General features: G+C 38.1%; 1 long non-coding RNA gene across 1 annotated transcript; it reads right to left on the reverse strand.

Annotated features, from left to right (window-relative positions):
• Positions 1–1153: 1153 nt before the first annotated feature.
• LOC131897454 (uncharacterized) lies at positions 1154–6393 on the reverse strand. The gene is made up of 2 exons (XR_009375696.1): positions 6229–6393; positions 1154–1320 (listed from the first exon to the last, which is right to left on the reverse strand). It is a non-coding gene; the product is annotated as an uncharacterized LOC131897454 (long non-coding RNA).
• Between the last annotated feature and the right edge of the window lie 264 nt (positions 6394–6657).

Genomic DNA, 6657 nt, shown 5'->3' on the forward strand with positions numbered 1-6657 from the left:
TACCTAGAATTATCCTATTAGGAGAAATCCTTAGAAGTGGGATGCCTCCTGGCTCTTTCCTTCAGCTTTTGCTACAGCTTGTCAAATCACTCTTCAAAATGATTGAGCTAATTTGCACTCCTACCAGCACTACAAGCTCACCAATGCCCCGCACCCTCATCAACACTGCATAATATCTTTATTTTAAAGATTTGCCAATTCGATAGACCAAAAAAGATAGCTTGCTGCTTTAATTTGCATTTTTTTCAGATTATTAGCAAGAATGAATGCCCTGAATCCTTGCATCCTTGGTCAGTGCTTACCAAGGCCATAAAACTGTCTTCTGATAAGTGTGCAAAGGCGATAGATATTTAACAGTCAAGACAGGAAAACACAGGTCTTCGACACATGCTTTAATTAGTAATTCTGGCCCTGCTGAGTCCATGAGTTGAAAGAATTAATCTATTATTATCTTCCTGGAGTTGAGATAATTTTAAGTGCTTTTAAAAATATAGTCTTTCTCTTGTGTGGTCTTTCTGGAATGGTGACATTTTTCTAATTGGAGCAAATCTGCAGCATCACTACACCACCTCCGCCATACTATTTCCAGAGTGCATAGGAGCCACTATCCATTCACTTTTTTTTTTTTTTTTTTTTTGGTTTTTCGAGACAGGGTTTCTCTGTGTAGCTTTGTGCCTCTCCTGGAACTCACTTGGTAGCCCAGGCTGGCCTCAAACTCACAGAGATCTGCCTGGCACTGCCTCCCGAGTGCTGGGATTAAAAGCGTGCGCCACCACTGCCTGGCTCCATTCACTTCTTTATCACACACAAACACACAAAAACTGTCTCCCCAAATACCAAAGCCAGTTCAAACTTGGCATGTTCCTGTCCAGCAGGGGTGTTCTTCCTTCAGTGGGGTTGAACTTGGAGTGAGTGAGTAACACAGAGGAACCAGGAATGGCACATGCCTTACTTGTCCTACATGACATATACAACCAATGGTGATCTGAACCTTTTTCCTGTGTGAGCTCTGGTCATTAAGGTATGTCTTTTGTGAAGGACCTTTTCGTTCCCCTTGCCAATCAATGAATGATGAACAAATGAAAGGATGAATGATCACATCATCTTTCAACACATTACAAATCAAACAAATTGCACTGTCTTTCAGCCCATATTTCATTCTCTTGTCAACTTTTATTGCAAGAACTATCCAGTCAGTAGCCATCTATTTTAAAGCAGGCCTTTGTGCCTCACTTCTTAGAATTCTTCAAAGCAACTTAAACAGTCAGGGTCTTATCTCTATATGCCCCTCTAAATGAGGCCAGGTAAGATCTCTCCAGTCTGAAAGGCAAAAGATCAAAGACCACAGAATTATTGATTGTGCTTTGCTTCCTTCAACGTATGAAGAATAGAGGCCCTTCTTAACTGGGAAAAAAACCTAACCATATGCCTTGCATTTTTATCCACTCACTTCCCTTCACCTAAAGCCTTCATCCTCCAGTCATCTTTTGCCATGGGTAATCACTTTCACTCTGAGAAGAGTAATAACAAAGCCCTGCATCCTATATTGTTACAGCACTCAGCTGACCCACAGAAATAGTTTTCTTTAGAAAATCTATATTTGGAAAATCATAATGGGCTATCAATTCATTTCTTTTTTAATTATCATTTTTAAATTTTGTGTATGTGCATGTATGTGGGCATATATCTCTGTGTACATATGCATATGCGAGTACAATGCCCACAGAAGCCAGAAGTGAACACTGGATCATTTCGTGCTATAGTTACAGATAGTTATGAGTTGCCAGACTCAGGTGCTGGGAACCATACTTGAGTTCTTTATTGAGAACATTACACACTGTTACCTTCTAAGCAATTTTTCAAGCCCAACAATTAATTTCTTAACACAGTCATATATTTCCAACAGAATTTAAGTGATAAAAGATTGTAGCTGGAGTTTTTTCTCCGGGTCCCGCCAAGCCCACTTATAAAATAAACACACAGACGCTTATATTATTTACAAACTGTATGGCCGTGGCAGGCTTCTTGCTAACTGTTCTTATATCTTAAATTAACCCATTTCTATAAATCTATACCTTGCCACGTGGCTCATGGCTTACCGACCTCTTCACAAGCTGCTTGTCATGGCGGCGGCTGGCAGTATCTCTCCGACTCAGCCTTCCACTTCCCAGAATTCTCCTCTCTCCTTGTCCCACCTATATTTCCTGCCTGGCCACTGGCCAATCAGTGTTTTATTTATTAACATATTTGCCATACAGAATGATATCCACAGCAAAAGATGATGAAAGGAAGAAAAAATGATGCTATATAGTTATTCTATATTAGTCAGTTTTGCTGTTGTTTTGACAAACAACCGCCTGAGAAATAAAGAATAAAGACTTACTAATGCTTTATGGTTTCAGTCCCTGGGTCCTTGGATGCATTATTTCAAGGCCCATGGTGGGGGAGGGCATCATAGTGGAGGGCATAGACAATGCAAAACCCAGTAGGTAATGGAAAGCAGAACAGTAAGGGATGAGAGACATAGTTTATCTTTACAAGGCATGCCCCCTGTGACCTATTTCCTTCAGCTAGGTCTTGTTTGCTAAAACTTCCAGCAACTTCTGAAACAGGCCCAGCAAGTAGAGATGAAGCTTTTATTACATAAGCCTATGGAGGCCATTTCATACTTAAGTTATGACAGATTAGACAGATGGTAGATGAAAAACAGGTAGATGGATGGATGGATGGATGGATGGATGGATAGAAAATAGATAATAGATGGATAAATGGGTGGATGCATGGATGGATGTATAGATATAGACAGGTAGATATAAATGGCTGGATGGATGGTTGGATGATAGACAGATGGATGGATGAATAGATAGACGGATGGTTGGATATAGATAGGTAGATAGATATAGTTGGATGGAAGGATGGATAGATATAGATAGATGGATAGATATAGATGATGGGTGAATGGGTGGATGGATAGATAGGTATAGATAGGTAGATAGATATGGATAGATGGATGGATGAACAGATATAGATAGGTGGATAGATATAGATGGATGGATAGATTTATGGATGGATGGATATAGATAGATAAATACAGATGGATAGATGGATGAATAATATAGATAGGTGGACAGATATAGATGGATGAGTGGATGGATAGATAGATAGGTATAGATAGGTAGATAAATAGAGACAGGAAATTAGATTGATGATAGGTAGGTAGATACATACACACATACACATATATACATGCATATATAAATACGTACATAAATACATGCATGATAGATGATAGGTAAACAGATGACAGACTGATAGACAGATAAGACTCCTTTCTAGTTATCTACAGTTTGATTTATACATAATATATTGTATATATTTATGAAGTAAGATATGATGTTTTGATTCACCTTTACCTTGTTTACTGATCCCCTGTATAAAACTAAAAAGCTTCTAGCCATCATCAAAGGATACAAGCTGGAATAAAGAGACAAACTACAAACTGAGAAAAACTATTAGCAACCTGTACATCTGACAAAGATTACAAAAATTTAATATTGGTACAAGGAACTTGATGCATTCACTTGCAAAGAAAATAAACCAAGTAACATAATTAAAACAAAAACTGACAAAGCTCTGAAATAAGAAACCCTTCTTGGGAGAGAGAATTCTTTGTACTCTATAGAGCAGCATTTCCAAGTGGAACTTCATGGAACTCTAGAACCCCTTCATTATACATTAATAAGAGCACGTGTGTGTGTGTGTGTGTGTGTGTGTGTGTGTGTGTGTGTGTGACACAGGTTTTGGAAATGCTCCTTGCATTTGCTCCACTTGGGTTTTGTAATATGTGTAATATTATCAGATTGAGCATTCTGAGAAATTTTGCAGAAAAATATAATCATCTTCTCAGAGCTGGTGAGAAGCTCTGAGAAGATGATTATATTTAATTATTAAAGTGTCCCACATGAAATCATGATGACCCAAGTCTCATTCCTGGCACCCAAGTTAAAACAAGCAAAACTCTGGGGTTATGGCTTAGACTTGTACCCTCTGTGCTCAAGTGGTAGATACAGATGGATGCCTGGAGCTTGCTGGCCAGATAGTCTAGTCAGATTGGTAGTTCCAGGTTCAGTGGTAGACGTCATTCCAAAAGTCCAATGAAAGCAACTGAAGAAGATACCCAGTGTCTGTCTCTTGTCTTCACCATCAGGCAGATGCATATGCACACACACATATACACACTCCTGGCAGTGAATAAGCAAATACTTTCTGTCCCCTCATCATTTTTAATTCTGAGATAAAGTCTTGGAAAGTTGCCAACACTGTCCTTGAACTGACTCTGTGTCTAGGCAGGCCTTGAATTTGTAATCCCCTGCCTTAGCCTTCTATGTGGCTGGGTGACAAGCCTTTGCAGTGATAGTCATCATGCCCAAATCCCTGCAACATTGTCTCCAATTCTTATGCCCTTTACCCACAGAGTTAAACTTATGCCCATTCTCTCTCTCCTTCCTCTCTCTCTCTCTCTCTCTCTCTCTCTCTCTCTCTCTCTCTCTCTCTCTCTCTCTCTCTCTCTCTCTGTATGTGTGTGTATACCAATAGAAGACTCAGGTTGATCACTGTCCACTTTTATTTTTTTGAGACAAGATGTCTTAGTAGACCTGAAGTTCATCAATTTTGCTAGACTGGCTAGCCAATGATTTTCAGAGGCACACTTGTTTCTGTCTCTTGCTTCCAATGCCCACATCACAGCTTGGGGGTTACAAGCATAAGCCTTTCTTGCTGTTTACATGGTAGGTACTTTACCATCTGAGCCATCTCCCCAGCCCCTTATGCCTTTAAAGATTTTCATGAACACCATATTATCCCCACATTTATGTGTTTCTCTCTTTAGATTGCTTCTTCTTTGAGGTCAAGGAGCAAATTTATTTCACTATTATATTAAGCAGTCCACACATTGTCTGGCATATAAAAGGTATTCCATTTTTGTGAGTTAGTTTACTCACCCAACAACGTATTTTCTGCTTGAATTATAAGGAGCATAAATAATATGCATCTTGTTCTGAATGCAATATTTCAAGATGGCATTGTTTTCTTTAAGTAAAATAAACAAGAATAGCTATAGGGTTCTCTATGGAAATGATGAAGAGTCTTGTTCCCTCAATGTCTGGTTATTCTGTTAATTTAACTGTGATTGGAGCCAGAAAAGTGTGAATGCTCAGAAACAGAAAAGCCATTCCGATTACTCACTTCTTCCATTTTTTTCCTCTTCCTTCACTATGGGGTTTGTTTAGAGTTTCCCTCTCTCATGTTTAGAAATATTTTAATATGCAATTTTATTTGCATATTTTGTGTCCTTAGAAGTTCAAACTGCCAGTCAGTCACAAATGGGACCATCTAAAGATGTCTTATGGATTACAGACACTTTCTCAAATATTTTCTCTGTCCACATAGAATAAGTATAGAGCCAAAGCAGGTGTGTGAGTGTGGAGAACAGGAGTGTGTTGTCAAGTTCAGCTCTAGATCTGCAGACCTTCTGGCCTTTTGAAATTACTCCTTAATATGAACACTATCTGCTGAGGAATAATGAAAGCCACAGCTTAATCAGGCACTTTTTAGTCCTTCTATTGTAAAGAACTTACATATTCCATAAGTCAAGAGAAAATCAGTTGTTTTGTGCAACCATCTGCTATTATCATCACTTTAGATATACAAAAAAATCTGAATTCTACCTAGAAAATCTTCAATTGATATTTTTATGTTTCATTGTAGGCACTCTACTTGAAGAAATAAAATGTCATATTCTGAATAAGCCATTTGTATATGTCTGGCTTAGACCAGCAACAAGAATCAGCAAGAATGCCATGAGGCCTGAGCAAATGGTACCCCACATTCATTTAACTACTGTAGAAGAATACCAATTCTTATTGTCTATTTCCATTCATTCACACATTCAACATGCCATTCAATCAACTGTTCAGGAAAGGTAAGTACCAAATTTTTACTATGATTATGGTTGTGCATAGAGCATATAGTATTTATTACCACAATCCTTATTATTAAGGATTTTTTGGTCCTATATAGGTTAAGGTGTCTAGAAAAAATGTGACTGCCTTAATTGAAATTTTCAAAGATGGCAAAAGAACCAAGCTTGGAGGAACTTAGGTATCCATTCTCAGTACCTAATGGTTCATTATAGGTTTAACCCACATGATTTCTATCCTTATCACTTACTTCTACAGTGCAGTGATAAAATTCCTTTCCCCAAAATTTTTTCCATCCATAGTTTCTGAGAAAATGTAGTCCGCTTGTTCAGAAGCACAAGTAGAAGGCAAAAGTTAGGATTCAGAGACAGGAAACAGGCTATAGGTCATCCATGTTCATGGCCCAGATTGTAAGAGCAGTAGCAAAATGATAAGAGGGCACCCACATTCATAGATACCAATTCAACAAGCAAATGTCTTGAATACAGAGAAATAGCCAATCCTTTAAAGATTTAGTCCTATTGTGAAAATCCAAGGATTAAGCACTTCTAATATCTTTTTAGCCTCGCCAAGAGTTGTACTGGCTATTTAAGAATTCATAATATTAATTCTTAAGTTAACTAAATTCTAGTTTTCTCTCTGTAACCAAACACATTTAAGATATGTGGAAGAGATAGGC

The sequence above is a fragment of the Peromyscus eremicus genome, chromosome 22, assembly GCF_949786415.1.
Source record: "Peromyscus eremicus chromosome 22, PerEre_H2_v1, whole genome shotgun sequence".
NCBI lineage: Eukaryota > Metazoa > Chordata > Mammalia > Rodentia > Cricetidae > Peromyscus > Peromyscus eremicus.